Here is a 17,794-nt window from a genome sequence, read left to right on the forward strand (position 1 = left end):
GCCAATCTCCCCCGTCAAGCTCATCATGCCAATCTCCCCCGTCAAGCTCATCTGCATGCCAAGCTCCCCCGTCAAGCTCATCTGCATGCCAATCTCCCCCGCCAAGCTCACCTGCATGCCAATCTCCCCCGTCAAGCTCACCTGCATGTCAATCTCCCCGTCAAGCTCATCTGCATGCCAATCTACCCATCAAGCTCATCTGCATGCCAATCTCCCCCGTCAAGCTCACCTGCATGCCAATCTCCGTCAACCTCACCTGCATGTCAATCTCCCCGTCAAGCTCATCTGCATGCCAATCTACCCATCAAGCTCATCTGCATGCCAATCTCCCCCGTCAAGCTCACCTGCATGCCAATCTCCGTCAACCTCACCTGCATGTCAATCTCCCCGTCAAGCTCATCTGCATGCCAATCTACCCGTCAAGCTCATCTGCATGCCAATCTCCCCCGTCGAGCTCATCTGCATGCCAATCTCCCCCATCAAGCTCACCTGCATGCCAATCACCCTGTCAACCTCATCTGCATGCCAATCTACCCGTCAAGCTCACCTGCATGCCAATCTCCCCATCAACCTCATCTGCATGCCAATCTACCCGTCAAGCTCATCTGCATACCAATCTCCCCTGTCAAGCTCATCTGCATGCCAATCTCCCCGTCAAGCTCACCTGCATGTCAAGCTCATCTGCATGCCAATCTCCCCCGTCAAGCTCACCTATGTCAAGCTCATCTGCATGCCAATCTCCCCCGTCAAGCTCATCTGCATGCCAATCTCCCCCGTCAAGCTCATCTGCATGCCAATCTCCCCCGTCAAGCTCACCTGCATGCCAATCTCCCCCGTCAAGCTCACCTGCATGCCAATCTCCCCCGTCAAGCTCATCTGCATGCCAATCTCCCTCGTCAAGCTCATCTGCATGCCAATCTCCCCCGTCAAGCTCATCTGCATGCCAATCTCCCCCGTCAAGCTCACCTGCAGGTCAATCTCCCCGTCAAGCTCATCTATCTATAATTCCAGTAATCTCTGTGTGTATGTATGTATGTATGTATGTATGTATGTATGTATGTATGTATGTCTGTGACCGCTGTTTCTCGACAACCACGGGTCCGATATACTTTAAACTTGCCAGGTATATTGCTGGGGACCCGAGGATGTGCCTTTTCAAGGTTTGAAATTAATCGGACAAGTAGTTACCGAGCTATGTCCAAAAAACGATTCAACCAATCAGAGAGCAGCGAGCTATCACGTGCGCCGAACGTGGCGAACAGACTCTGCCTCGGACGGCACATTTGAGAGCGTATTCATTTATTTCACGTTGGCAAACTATGTTGGCGTTAAACTATGTTTTAAAACTAATTAAAACTAATTTGCGATTCATCGTAACTGCGATTTGCGACCTTCCGGACAGTGAAGACTTCACTTCCGGCAGCCAATCACAGAACGAGCCGAGCCGAGCGCGTGCGCCATTACGGTTCGTAATTCGATTTCTTCCGGAGAAAATAATAATTTCTCGATTTCTTATGCGCATTATTTCTCCCAATTCAGTCAGAGCGAAGGGCGGAAGCGAAGAGCGTTGTTTTTTTTGTTTACGGGCGTACGGGCGTACGGGCGGGGTAGAGCGTACGGGTAGCGTTTTTTTTTTTTTTTTGGCAAGGAACGGGCACCCACGTACGGGCATGCCCTAGTCTCCCCAAATCCACCAATCCTATATGTTTGACAATGACGTCAGCTCTCAGTACCGCTAACATTTTGCGTGACAATAAATAAGGTTCCATCAACAATAAAACTTTGCAGAGTTGGAGTGTACCTGCACAATCCAGTTTTTACACCTGGCAAGCAAGCTCGATGTTGTTGCTTCCCGCATTTGCCATTCACAAAATATTCGGTTCGCAGTTGCAGCAAATTCATTCATTCATCAAAAACAAACACGTTACACGTAAGAGCTGCAAGTGCTTTGGATTTCTTTATTGCCATAAAAATCTTTTTATATACAGGTGACGTTTACGTGCATCTTCGCAACGTCTTTGCGTCGCTACGCAGAGAAGGGGTTTATGGGTAACCGTACACCGCAGAGGGGTCGAGCACACACACCTCCAAAATCTCAACGCGTCGCGCGTACCTGTGCGTCAAACAAACGCTGATTGGTTGAGCAGGGAAGTGTTTCCGGTAGCATCGGTGATTGGGCCCAGACCCAAAACGGAACTAAGAAAGAACCAAAATATTCAAACGGAATGTTTACACTTTTACCGGAGGTGAAAACGGTTTTCCGTTTCTGGGTTCTTCTTCGTTTTCTGTACATTCTTTAATTTAAGTAAATGCGACGCTGCCCCCGAGTACACGTGTTCCACGTCACGTGCAGGTATGTTGGCAAACACCCATGCGGACGTCTGTGGGGACACCCGTGCATGTTTCGCAGACGCACAAATCAGCCTTAAATCGAGGCTCGTGGAAGAGTTAGTATACCGAAGGGATAAGAACGTAACGGACAAAAACAGGATGCAGAACACACACATGGGGTGGGAAAGATCGGTACAGAAGGAAACTTGGAAGGAGGAAGTGGGGTTAACGAGGGTAGAAAAGATCATTGGTTGTGGATGGGGATGATCTGAGATGATGGTGAACAGCTGTCTTGAAGACCTGGAGGGAAGAATGAGATTTAAGGGAGTGTGGAAGTTGATGCCACTGGCGGGAAAATCCATCATTGCTTCGGATATCAAATCCTTCGTCTTCTCCAATGGCTTGATCTCTGATCATCAATTTGGATTCAGACCAGGTCATTCTACTCTGGACATGTTGCTTCTGCTGTCTCAACAATGGATGGAGGTCCTCAATGCCAAACAGGAAATCAGAGCTGTCTCCCTCAACATATCACGTGCCTTCGATATGGTCTGGCACCCAGCTCTGCTCACCAAACTCTCCTCCTATGCTATCCATGGAAATCTCCACGCTTGGTTTGCGGACTTCCTCTCTGGTCGTAGTCAACGTGTGGCCCTGAATGGATTTCTCTCATCGCCCCCTTCCTGTTCTGGCTGGAGTTCCCCAAGGTAGTGTTCTGGGCCCTGTGCTTTTTGTGGTCTTCATCAATGATCTCTCCGACTCTCTGGAAAATCCTCTCTATCTCTTTGCTGATGACTCCACTCTCTGCCGCTCCATTCCTCATCCCTCAGATCGGCAGCCTGCAGCCTACTCACTCTCTTCAGCCTTCTCATTCTCACAGAATCATTGGAATCTCCTGCGATGAAGCTAACTCCGAGGGCCTTTCACTCACACCGCAGGCAGGTTGGTGGTCTTTCTGTCTTCTACCGACTCCTCTCCGGCCTTGCTCCCCCAGCTCTTCCTGTGCCCTGTCCCCCAAATAATCCGACAGGTCGCACAAGATCTGCCAGCAACCCTCTTATGGTTAAACTGCCAAAATCTAGGCTCTCTGCTCACCTTCACTCTTTCAATCCCCTTTTTTCCTGCCTCTGGAACAAACTCCCTCACTCTCTTCAATCCCACTCCTCCCTCCAGGTGTTTAAAACAGCTGTTCACCACTATCTCTTATCTTCCCCCATCCAAAACCTTGATCTTTTCTACCCCCACTAATTCACCCCAGATACACTTTTTCGAAATTCCAACTTCTTTCCTGGAAGTCCTTGCAGTGCCCATATCATTTATACCTCTCCCACCTCCCCCCAAGCCCTCTCCCTCCCACAGTTCTCTCGATGTCCCCGCTCTCAAATGTTGCGTTTGTGTCCTTCCCCCTCTCTCCCCATCTTGTCTACCGTTCCCATTATTTTGTGTTTTCTGTGTTGGTTTGTGTCGGTTTGACTTTTTGTGTGATTAATGTTTGCTCTTTCACGAGTCTCGATCTTGTATACAAAAAAAAAAAAAAGGAACAAATGAGTGGAGGTGAGTAGTGATCCTGGATTTAGGTAGTTTCATCGAAGAGGGTTGATGTGCACGGTGTGAGCCGTGTAGTCAGACAGCTTAGCAAATGGATGTGGACGTTCTGGACAACGCTAAATTTTCCCCACATGCAACCCATAGTATAGCCTTGGCTTTCCATTTTTGGTAGGAACCACTTCCTCTGAATACATTATGGCGGCCATTTTGGATTTTCAAAATGGCCGCCATGTAAAAACATATCTATCAATATCTCAGCTTCTAAGCCACTTAGGATCATAATCTTGGTGTCTAAACATACATTTTCAGGGTCAAGGAATACAACTATACCATTTAGGAGTGTCAGATTGGTTATTTTCAGGGGGTTTTTCAGGCGGAACAGTTCCATCAACATAGAGGAAAGAAAAAGAAGTAAAACAGATGGAGAAGTTAAGTGACATGTTTTATAGGATGATTATTTCATAATAAATTAATAATTTCATTTATTTTCAGGTTGACCAGCATGATGGATTGGAACATGTGTTTGATCTGTCAAGAAAAGACGACAGAGCTTCTGAAATTCCCACTCAATGCACAAAGAAGCGGGGACAAGTCAGAACCATACAGCTCCTTCCCGAATAACGTTAATTATTTCAGAGCCCTGGGCACATTGCCAGTGGTGCTTACCTTTGGAGAAGACATGACTATGTGAACTGGTCCAAAACCTGGGTGCATGGCACAAATCTTGCTTTGTCAAGTTCAGCAAAGAGAAGTTGGCGAGAGCTACCAAAAATCGTGACAAGGATGACGCTGCAGAGGGCAGCACTTCTGGAGTTAAATGGCCTCGGTGCCAGTCGATTGACAAAATGGTCTGTTTTGTCATCGAGAGGATGGACACCTACATTAATTTAGAACACTTGGAGCTTATGAGACCATAACACAGATGGCTACCGAGCTGCAGGAAACAGAGTTCATGGCTAGAATAGAAGGTGGCGATCTCATAGCACTTGAGGCGAAATATCATCTGCAGTGTTTGACAGAACTATGGAATCGCTACAGATCACTGATGCGGCAAAATGAGCAGGAATCAGGAGACTCTTCTGAGGAAAAGAAGATAAAGGCAAGAGCACTTGTGGAGCTCTTTACTCATGTAGAAAACTGTGTGGAAGATGGGACCTTCTACTTCAAATTTTCGGTCTTGCTTCAGCTGTATGAAAACCGCGTACGATGCCTTGGTGTTGATAAGGAGACGAACAGAACCCGATTCAAGGAGAAAGTTCTAGCATACTTTCCGCAAGCACAAGAGCAAAGTGATGGTAAAATTAAGATTCTGGTATTTGAACATGGTATGCAGCAAATGCTAAAGCAAGCCATGACATGCGATTATGAAGGTGATGCACTACTGCTGGCTAAGGCTGCCAAGATAATGCGCAAAGATATGGTCAGCTACAAAGGTTTCCACTTTGATGGCAAATTTCCTTCTGGTTGTCAACAAGGATCAGTGCCATCTACTCTCAAGACCCTTGTGTCTATGCTGTTGAATGGTGCTGACCTGAAAGATCAAGATTCCCCAAACTCGCAGTCAAACCTCACAGTCTCTCAGACCATTCTCTTCAACTTCACGAAACATGCGTCGACTTCTGCTAAGTGTCGGCATTCCCTGGATAGGGAACCACCATTGCCGCTGTACATCGGAATGAAGATAAACACAGAGACCAGGTCGAAAAAGATCATCTATGAGAAGGCACATACTGTAGCTATGATCAAGCATGCAATTAATGTGCTGCATTGGACTACAGAATTTCTCAATCCTGGACAGATACCAGTTAGAGCCCTTGATGCACCACTCTATGCTCTTGCCAAGTTCACTCAGTGGAACTGGCCTGACACACACGGAGAGGATAAGTTCATAGCAATGTTTGCAAACCGGCCCACCTCGATGTGGACCATCCACCGCCAGTGGCCCGACCCCCACGTCGGGGCCGCCCTCCTGCGGGCGGACCCCCGGCACCGCCCAGCCCCGCTGCCACGCCGCCCCCCGGTCCTGCACCCATCCCAGGGGCAGCCAGGGGCATCCCACCTGGCATCCCTGCACCCCGGACGCCGCCGATCGCCAGGGGGCGCTTCGGCCGGGTCATTCGTCTGCCCCGCAAACTGGCCCTCCAGGTGCGCGGGAATTCTGGGGGGGGCGCGTGTGGCGGACACAAAAGCCCACTGGCGTGGTGACATCATTCCACGCACCAAGTGGGCGGTGGCCACGCCCGAGGGGTAGGCGTGGCCTCATGATATACACCGGGCGACCAGCCCGGAGCATTTCAGTGTTACAGTGTAGTCTTACAATAAAGACGTTTATATGTTACCGCTTGTCCGCTTCCTCCTTGCTCACAAGCAGCGCGCGTAACGCCGCGCTTTACTGGTGGACTTTTCAGCAAACGTTTGGTGGCTTGCACATAGAGATGGCGATGTGAAAAACTTATGGTGACTACTTGGAGGGATCCGGATGGACCAATGCACTGACACAAGCTGCCATTGCGTCATCAGGCACCACCGACTCGTTTCTGAAGGCCTCACATCTGACCAGAACAAGGCACACTCACCAGGTGACTGCTTTGGCACTGGCAAAGCTCCAGGAGGATTATTTTCTGCACACTGAGGGAACACACTGATGAAACCAAGGAGGCGTGGAGGCAGGAAATGGTACAGAAGAGTCCAACATTCCAGTACTGGGATACAGTTCTCAACATGGAACTCCTGGGACTCATCTTCATCAGATCCCACCGTGAGGGGAATTTTCCTCTGTATGTTGAAAGCCTCAAGGCCTTGGTTCCACGGTTCTTCGCTCTAAACCACCACAATTATGCACGGTGGATTCCAATACACATCCGAGACATGGAGAGTCTGCCAGCACCCATTCTCAAAGAGTTTGAGGAGCACAGTCACTGGGCCATCCACAAAACCACCAACAGATTCTCGACCATCCCAATCGACCAAGCCCATGAACAAAATAATGAAGTGGTCAAGGGTTCTGGTGGTGCAGTCGGTCTGACTGAAAATCCTTCAGCCCTCAGGAAATGGATGGTCTCAGGGCCTGAACAAGCAAGGTTACTGAAGGTGTTTGAAGAGGACTACCTCCCAAAAGATAAAGACTCAGATTGTGGTTATCATCATGAAGAGGGATTTTCCACACAGAAAAGTTTCAAGGAGCAGGCTGTGAATGTGCTTCAGGTCATCAATGAACTGGGAAAGCCTTTCCTTGATGAGAGTGATGAGTTACTGGCACTAGACACACGGAATGTTTAGGATGAAACTGTGGTGAACCCGGTGCGAACAGTACATAGTCTAGGAAAGGATCAGTATGCCAAATATTACAAATAAGTTATTATTGGTCACACATCCTCCATTCATGAGCCGATTAAGAAGAATGCCCTTCCTCTCTTCAGTTGTCCATGGCCAAAAGCCAAGACCAAACAAGTGGGAAAGATCTCCCTACTCAAGGATGATGTTGTTCTGTTCTCTCCCCTGCACATCGTGATGCAGCACAGGGTTAGTGACAAGAGTACATTCTTGAGCCATGAGAACCATCCTTTCCCCCCTTCACTATCTGATGATGGAAAATTGCGCTTAGGAAATAAATCTGATCTGATGAACATTCTGGCCAAAGACACCCACAATGATCCTCCTGATTCCATTGACATGAAGTTTCTTGATGGAGCTGCTGTGGTGCACTTGCTCCCCACTACCAACATAGTGACATTTGATGAGTATTCTGATCGGGTCTTTGTTCCATACATCATAAAACAACTCGAAAACTCAAAAAGAGTTGATATAGTATGGGACACATACATCCTCAGCAGCATCAAAGAATCCACTAGAGAAAAGCAAGGAAAGGGTGTTCAGAGAAAGGTTGCGGGCAAGAACAAGCTCCCAGGAAACTGGGCCGACTTCTTACATGACCCAGCCAACAAACATGAACTGTTTGCATTGCTTTCCAACAAGATTTCCACTGTGGATTGCCCCGAAGAGCAGGAATACATCATCAGATCTGATGTCACAGCTATTCTTCGAGGAACCGATCGATCCATGGGACCATGTGATCATGAGGAAGCATCCACTTACAGGATGTGCTACAGAATGGCTGTACCAGTTTCACGGGATGCGATAATACATCTGCATTCTTTGGAAGAGGCAAGAAGTCAGCATGGGAGGCTTGAAACTGCTATCATGATGTGACATGTGCCTTTACCTACATGGCACATCATCCTTACACAGAAGTTGCATATCAGGCAGGAATATGGTGCACCAGTGAGCCGATTGAACAACACGCACCTACTCCAGAAGATTGGGGCTGGACTCTCGATAAGGACAGCAATTCATGGGTTCCTGTGTGGAACATGTTATCTGTGGTCTCCAAGGCCTGCAGTGAACTAGTCAAATGTAGCTGCAAGATTCAAAGTGCGGTGCGCTCGGTGCGCATGCGGAAAGGTACGTTGGATGTGAACTGAACTCTGCAGTTGTCACTGTGAGAAGTAGGCTGGGAATAAAATGCATGTGCAGTGGTGTGTGCTGACAATACACCGTCACATTTGGAGTTGATAGAGTTAACAGTCCTTGCAGTATTTTCAGTGACTATGGTACATTAACAGGATTCCGTTTTATTTATTTTTTCAAGTTATAATATGTTCAGTTTCCTTTTGTGTTAATAAAAATCGTCTGTTGCTTTTCTAAATGGTATAGTTGTATTCCCTGACCCAGAAAATGTATGTTTAGACACCAAGATTGTGATCCTAAGTGGCTTAGAAGATGAGATATTTAGTCTAGTAGGAAGACTAGGTCCCCCTGCACCCCCCGGAGATATACTTCTAATCAGTGTTTCTAGATTGGAAAAAATGTGTAGAAAATGACTAGCTATGGCCCCAAGCTGAAAAAATGTCCCACATACCATTTTTATGCAAATTACTGCTGCCATTATCAAAAAAACGATTTTTGACATATCTCAGCCAATATTGCAGATAATTGAAAAATGAAGGTGTCTAGACCCATGTTTTGAAGGGCATAGATCATGATAGAACTATTCATAACATGATTACATGTGTCTATGGTATACTAGTATGCTAATTAGTGCTTTATTTACAAAATAATCACAGTTTTACGAAATAATAGACTCATATTAAGGTCCGTCTACACAGACGTTAACACAAAGTTTTATTTTTCTAAATATTACAACTGTCAAAATAGTCCTAGCACTCAATGTGACCACTCTTCTCTTGCTTGTTTTAGATAAACATCATTAGCATTAGTGATTCTACACTGAGTCAGTCATCATCATTTTCATCGAAATCGTCAGAGTCAAACTCTTCTTCTCCTTCCTCTTCCTCCTCCTCTTCGTGCTCTCCTGTGTTCAGAAGATCCACCAGTGAGGTTGGTAGGATGGGACCACTGGACCACATTGGTTTCAACAGTCCTTCATCAGTCCTTATCCATCCTTGCTCCTCATAAGGTTTTGGCTTTTCGATGATAGGTTGATCGGCTCTTTTGTACAATGCTACGCGGTGGTTCACACGCTGGATGTGCGGCTTCAGGGCAGACTGGCATGGAGGAAGGCGAGCCAGATCAACCTTGGACTTGGATGTGAGGGTCTTGTCCTCTCCCACCATTTTTCGTAGCAGCTTGGCACGGACAATGTCCACTGATGACTCGCGACTCTGGCCGTACATCACACAGGTGAATTTTTCTAACTGCCTCTCCACCTCAGGGTTGGCATCCCAGTTGTCACCCAGTTCACCGAATGCCCTGTGAAACCTGGGATTCTTCTCCAGCTTTTTCAAGGGCCCGACTTTTCCCTTCCCTTTGAAGGCACTGGTGCAGTCTTCTCCGCTGAACACATAGTACCCCAGGAGAGTGGCACAGTAGTCCTCTCCCAGGGATTCTGCCAGCTCAGAGACGTTGACAAGTTGGCGATGCTTCCCTGACCCTGTATCCAGGTACACCGTCAGCTTGATGTTGTGGGCATGGTGGAGCAGGATCAGGAGGATGTCTGTGTCCGGTGTTCTGACTACAGCGTTCTTGTATCCGATGGTAGCAGCATGATGGAGGTACAGAACCACCCTGGTATCAGTCTCTTCCTGGTTGCTGTAGATCGTGGGGAGTTCACGTACTCAGTGAATCTCTCCATCAACAGCCTCTCCATTGCCTCACACACTGTTTTGAGGCAAAAGAGGGACTTTGCGTAGGCCTTTCCACTGAGAACACCTTTGAGAGATCCACTTGTTACTAGTTGTGCCTCAAAGAGAATCTCTGCATATCCAGAACCACGCATCTTGTGTCCAGTGAGCATCCCGATGTAGTTCATGGATGTGTGGAAGGGTCCAATCGTTACTACATGACTAGCAAATTCATTTGGCCAGCGCCAGATGATGGGAAGGGCTTTCATGCAGACACCCAGATCAAATGTATTCAGGACCCATCTCTGACCCACCTCAGCAGTTGCTGCCTCGGAACGCTTCAGTAGCTCACGAACAACTGCGTTGTCTGTGATCGGTTGGTGGATAGGCGTGCAGTAGTCGACTGTTGATTTGCTGGGTGGGGGAGAACCAGTTGCAGAGGTGAAACCCCCTAGCCCAGGCACAGGCTGCAGGCCACAGCTTCCGATGTATCTGATGAAGAGCCAGATGTAGTACTCTTGCATCGTAGTGGCATAGACTGTGTCATTCTCTGCTGGCGGTGTGAATGATGAGCCTTCAGGGAACTTCGGGCCAACGCGAGTAAAGTGCAAGGGTGGGAGAGTTTTTGGTGTGTCGACCTTCAGGCTACGCTGTTGTGACCTATTGATGGTAGGTAGCATTCGGTCCTTGCTGCTCTCGAACCCGGGCTTGACCTCCTGCACCATGATTCCTCCAGCACTGTTTACAATGTTGCTGCCGTGCACACTGGTAGTGGTTTTATTCAAGTTGTCCCACTCACAGTGGAATACAAGGTTGCCCTCTCCTGTCACAATTTGTGGTGTACGATAAGTTGAGACTTCATCCAGGACCTTGGCGAGAGCAGTTTCCAACTCCAAGGCGAAATCGTAGCTCTCAGAGTGTCCAAGCCTGTGTAGTATTGTGGTGAGCTGTTTGCTTCGGAACAGGTGCCTTACAGTCACACAGAGGAGAATGTGCTTTGGTAACTTCCATTTTCCATCTGACACTGCACGGCACAGATCTTGTCCAATGGAGAAGACCAGACGCTTCACCTTTTCTGTCTCGATGCCCTCCTTGCCAGTCATTAGCACGCTGAGAAAGCGGACAAGGTCTGGAGGTAGGATGTCTTCAGGATTGAGCTCCATGTCTTCAGCTGTTGGTGGCCATGGTTGGTCTTTACACTCTCTGAAAGCCTGTAGAATACCCTGGCGAAGTTGGAGGGCAACATTTTGGTTCTTGTTTGTGCTTCCGAGTGTGAATGCTCGTGCGAGAGCATTGGAAACTGTTATGTTTGAGCTGTGCACAAGCCAGAAAGAAATGACATCACATTTGTCATGATCAACCTTCGTGAAGTGGATATGCTCCTTGATTGGGTCATTCTGTAGGCGTTTCAGTAGTTTCTCTGACCGATAATTTGAGTTCTCATATCCATTCAGTTTCAGTTCCTCGACATAGAGCAAGCGCAAGGAAGAAAGCTGTAGAACTTTATTCTGCTGGATGACCTGGGTTTGAATGTGTTCCAGTACTGAGTTGAATGCCTTTTCATGGGCGGCTGACATGCAAGCCTGCTCCTTTGGTGCTTCGGCTCTGTGAATCGCACGCTCATAGTTGTAGAATTCTGTGCGGAAAGCTTTAAAACATGACGGATGGTGTTTGGCCTCACATGCAAAGAGGTCTTTGTTTTTCACCTTTCGATGGAGTCGATAGAGACCCATTTTCTCAGCCCGTGTTTCGATTTGCTCCCATGCATTTTCTTTGTTTTTAAAGGATGGGAAGGTTGTAGGCCTCTCAGTATTGCGATGAGCATCTTTGGTCTCAACTTTCTCACAAAATATACACTCTGGCGGGAAGATGGGTTCAGCAGAACCTCCTGGTTTACGAGGAGAGTGATGCCATGATGAGGTTGATGGCCCTGGTTCTGTATCATCTCCCAGACGATGAAAGTGGCGGACAAAGTGCTTATAACACTTGCTGTGATATCCTACTCTTTCTAGGTCATCAGGAAGAGTTGCCGGGATCTGATCACATACTGATTGCATACGACATGGGGAGTCATGCGGTTGGTTGAGACGTCTATCCCGGATCTTTTGAAGCAGTTGCAGTTTTTCTGAAGCAGATCCTTTAATTTTACGGAGGGGCGTGAAATCCCCATGATCAGACATGGATGGTACATGAAGGATGCATGTAGGAGGAGAGCTTTGGGCTGCAGGTTCTACACTCCGTTTTCTTTTGGGCATGCTTGCTGTCGATGTCTACCATCACTGTTAAATGACAAATAAGAAATCACGAATGATGTTAAAAGTGCCTGTGAAAGGAGGCTCTGAGTTTTCAGTGAGGTAACAGAGGTTCTGAGTCATGTTCTACACTAGGGTACTTTTTAGCTGACTAAACCATGTTTAGTGGCATCAAAAGTGCTAATAGCTAAAACATCTAAATTCTTCCACACTAACGTTAGCTATCTAGGCCAATGAAACATTGTGCTAAGTTACTGTAGCTAGCTCAGCTGTCGTGCCTCTTTCTGGTTCAATTCATATACAGAAGTCAACAGATATGTCTCATGTTTGGCATTAACAAAAGTTTAAGTTACACCGACATTAGGAACATACTGTACATAGATGAGGCTAGCTTTAACGTTAGCTAACATGGTGCTAGCTGGCTCAGCTGTTATTCTGCCTGTTTATGATTTCATGCAGAAACTGAAGTCAAGAGTGTGAGTAACATTATAGTTAGCATCTTACCTGGCTAGATTGGAGGATGAATACCAAGAACAACACACAGATGGAATGGAAGACTGAACTTTCAACTGAGGTATTCAATAACATCAACGTTACCAATTGATACGAGCGCGCGACATTACCAATTGATACGAGCGCGCGAGCGCGCATGTTACATGGATGGAAATGTAAAATGGCAGCTATAGCAGCACTAATTTGGATCTCTAGTCTGTCATTTCTGCACTGTGATTGGATAACATAAAAAAATATGTTTGGGAGTTAACAGCAGGAGTTGGTAGATTTTACGTGGGCTGGGTGAGAAACCTTTAAATAAGCAAGTGAAAATCTCTCGCAATACAAAGTCAATGGTGGGAAGAAAAGTTGAGTGGTACCAATGTTACTGCCAATGTCCCGCCCCTATGCAAGACTCAGGAGCATCTTGTTGACATTTAACCTTGAAAATACCTGGGTTTAGACCCCTTATGTACCATGTTAAGTTATCTGCAGTATTAACGTATCCTTATCATTTGTAAAACTGATTATTTTGTAATTACAGCATTAATATGCATACTAGTATACCATAGACACATGTAATCATGTTATGAATAGTTCTATCATGATCTATGCCCTTCAAAACATGGGTCTAGACACCTTCATTTTTCAATTATCTGCAATATTGGCTGAGATATGTCAAAAATCGTTTTTTTGATAATGGCAGCAGTAATTTGCATAAAAATGGTATGTGGGACATTTTTTCAGCTTGGGGCCATAGCTAGTCATTTTCTACACATTTTTTCCAATCTAGAAACACTGATTAGAAGTATATCTCCGGGGGGTGCAGGGGGACCTAGTCTTCCTACTAGACTATAAGCATTCGAGTCCGTCCGTACGTCGTACGTACGTACGTGCGTGTCTGCATTTTTTTAAAAATGCATTTTCTCGGCAACCATTCATCCGATTGACAAGAAATTTTCACCATAGGAGGGCCTCCTCCTGTAGAATATTTTAGTGAATATTATGACGTCACAGGTCACGTGGTATGGTCGCCATCTTGGAAAACCCCCAAAAATGTGCATCTATATCTCAAAAACCGCTGTACATAAATAATTCAGACAGGTCTCATTGCAAAGAACTCTCCAGTCGGAATAACATATGTGAATGATGACGTCATAGGTGCCGCCGTTATGACGTCATAATTCGACAAGTAAAAAACGTTATCCGATCAGGATGAAATTTCTTGAGCATCTTCTCGGTATAAATTGATGCAGAAATAAAATTATAATGACGTCGTAGATTACGTGGTTCGGACGCCATATTGTTTTGAGTGAAAAACCACTAAAATCCAATTTTCTCCTAAACGACCAAACAGATCGAGGCCAAACTTTGCAGGAAGAATCGCATACCCATGACAAACAAAAAAAGTCAGCGGGAATGATGTCATGCGTCACATGGTTTCAGAGTTATGACGTTTTTAAGCATAAACTTTTAAAACCACGCTCCTCCCTCATTTGTGATCCTATCGAGGGGAAACCTCACAGATATGTTCAGCATATCAGTCTACTAAAATTATCTTTTGGAATTTGCGATAGGTCACATGGTTTGGCAGATATAAATAATTAAACGAAAATATTTTAAAAATTATAACTCTTGAACCGCTTCATTGATCGACGTGAAACTTTACATTATAGTAGAGGTAATGAAGTGTAACATGTGTACAAAATTTCAAGATGATTGGATGTACGGTCTGGAAGATAGAAGTTGTTATTTCGTAAAGAAGAAGATTCTAGAGTGGGCATGGAATTAATTAATTATCACACTGCAAATGATGAGCAGGCAAAGTACGGAGCGACCTCACTGGGTCATTTTGACCTCAAATAAAATTCTGATTTCAGATTTGTCAATCGCCGGGGTATATTAACACACGACAAAAACAGATTTGGCGAAATTCCGATGATTTTTGACGAAAATATAACATTTGTGTCTGCATTTCAGTAAAGTAAAGTGTGTGCCGTGTCAGCATTTTAAAAATTGAAACGTGGCTCATTGTAAATAACTCCATATGGGGAATAGGTGTTGTTAACGATGACGTCATTGGTGCCATAATTATGACGTCATAATTCGACAGGGACAACGCTTAGTCCTATCAGTTTGAAATTTATTGAGCATGATCTATGCAACAATTATTTAGAGAATATAAATTTATGATGTCATCGCTCACGTGGCCTGCCAGCCATATTGGATCAAAAAAAAAGAAACGTTCAAAAATAGAAGAGTTGGCTCACACCAAGTTGACTGTGCAGGGTAAGTATTCTATGAATACCATCTAGTTACATCATAACCTTGCGCTCGCGAAGCAAAAAGCACGGTTCGGCATCCGGTTGGATACGTGCATGCCTACGTGTCTGCATTTTTAAAATTCATTTTCTCGGCAACCGTTGGTGCGATTGACACGAAATTTTACCAGAGGAGCACCTCCGCCTGTATAATTTTTTATTCATCATTATGACGTCATATGTCATGTGGTGCAGACGCCACCTTGGATAACGTAACACCTCTATATCTCCCAAACCCCTCAATGGAAAAAATTGAAACATGGCTCATTGCCAAGTACTCCCCATGGGGAATAGTATATTGTTATGTTTATGGGGGGATAGGCAATAGAATATAGTAGTCCATGTAGAATTGTATAGGTAGTATGCTCCAACTGTCGTGAAGAAGAAGAAACCCCCATGTACCATAAGTAGGGAATCCGTTAGAACGGATGTCGCATAAGTGCATTATTGGCCTCAAATTTTTTTATTCATCATTATGACGTCATCGGTCACGTGCTACAGGCACCATCTTGGAAAAATAGAAAAAAGCTGCACCTCTATATCTCCGAAACCACTCCATGGAAAAAGTTGAAACATGCCTCTGTCAAGTAACCCGCTTGGGGAATAGGATCTGTTAATGATGTCATCGGTGCCTTAATTATGATGTAATAATTCAACAAGTACACTTATCCGATCATTATGAATTTTTTTTTTCTCAGCAACTGTTGGTCTGATGGACACGAAATGTTCACCATAGGAGCGCCTCCTCCTGTAGAAGTTATCGTGGTAACAAAATAATTTTACTTGCCCTGACCTCTGACCTCTTGACTCTAAAATCGAATCAGTTTATCTTTGCATCATAATATATATATATATATATATATATATATATATATATATATATATATATATATATATATATGTGTCTCAGTTCATGTTTGCATCATGAAACATACTTGTACCAACTTTGATTTAAATCAATTCTGTTCTAAAGTCATCACATTTTTTACCTGACATGACCTCTGACCTTGGAGCTATTGATGCCATAAACCAATTGGTTCATCTTTTATGGGATTTTTAACAAACTTGATATAAGAATATATGATGCGATAGTTCACAAGTTGGCCAAGTAACATATTTTTGACTTAGCATGACCTTTGACCTTTGACCTCTTGACTCCAAAATCGAATCAGTTTATCTTTGCATCATAATATAAAATTATATCAAGTTTGGTGAAAATCCCATGACTGGTTTACAAGTTAGCGCAGTAACAGCATTTTTACGTAGAGGGACGTAACATTTGACCTTGGAACTCTTGACCCATGTACCAAGTTTGACTTGGATCTCTTCAGCTGATCTCAAGTTATCGCGATAACGAAAACCTATCATGCACGGACGGACAACCCCAAAACATAATGTTCAGCTACAGTGCATTCAGAAAGTATTCAGACCCCTTCACTTTTTCACATTTTTTACGTTGCAGCCTTTTGCTGAAACCGTTTAAATTCATTTTTTCCCTCATCAATCTACACTCAATACCCCAAAATGACAAAGAGAAATCAGGATTTTAGAAAGTTTTGCAAATTTATTAAAAAGAAAAAACTGAAATATCACATTGACATAAGTATTCAGACCCTTTGCTGTGACGCTTGAAATTTAGCTCAGGTGCCTCCCATTTCTCTTGATCATCTTTGAGATGTTTCTACACCTTGATTGGAGTCCACCTGTGGTAAATTCAATTGATTGACATGATTTGTAAAGGCACACACCTGTCTATATAAGGTCTCACAGCTGACAATGCATATCAGAGCAAAAACCAAGCCATGAGGTCGAAGGAACTGCCTGCAGAGCTCAGAGACAGGATTGTGACGAGGCACAGATTTGGGGAAGCCTACAAAAAAATTTCTGCTGCATTGAAGGTTCCCAAGAGCACAGTGGCCTCCATAATTCTTAAATGGAAGAAGTTTGGAACAACCAGGACTCTTCCTAGAGCTGGCCACTCGGACAAACTGAACAATCGGGGGAGAGGGCCTTGGTAAGAGAGGTGACCAAGAACCCGATGGTCACTCTGGCTGAGCTCCAGAGATCCTGTGTGGAGATGGGAGAAACTTCCAGAAGGACAACCATCACTGCAACACTCCCCCGATCTGGGCTTTATGGCAGAGTGGCCAGACGGAAGCCTCTCCTCAGTGAAAGCCACATGAAAGCCCACTTGGAGTTTGCAAAAAATCACCTGAAGGACTCTCAGACTGTGAGAAACAAGATTCTGTGGTCTGATGAAACCAAGACTGAACTGTTTGGCTTCCGTCTGGTGAAGACAAAATGTGAAAAAAAGTGAAGGGGTCCGAATACTTTCTGAATGCACTGTATATGTATACAAGAGTATTTCAATTGCATCGGATGTGCCGATAAATGTGACTTGTTGCTTCCAGGTTGCTGGCTCGATGACGGAAGATGCCATTTGTATTTTTGCCATCTCCAACCGTACCCCGTTTAGAAATCGGGCGGCAACTTGTTAGTTTGAGGTCATGTATGAGGTTGGTAACCATTACCTGTAATGACATGTTTACTGCATTAATGGAAAATCAAGATGGTGGCAGGTGAAAGAGCAATCAGAAACTTCGAATCAATGAGATCATCACGATTCAAAAGGTGCATCATTGACTGCACCGGATATTGATTGCTCATCAGTGATGTGATATTGATTGCTAATCAGTGATGTGATATTGAT

Source organism: Myxine glutinosa, chromosome 12 (assembly GCF_964187855.1).
Source record: "Myxine glutinosa chromosome 12, kmMyxGlut1.1, whole genome shotgun sequence".
Taxonomy (NCBI): domain Eukaryota; kingdom Metazoa; phylum Chordata; class Myxini; order Myxiniformes; family Myxinidae; genus Myxine; species Myxine glutinosa.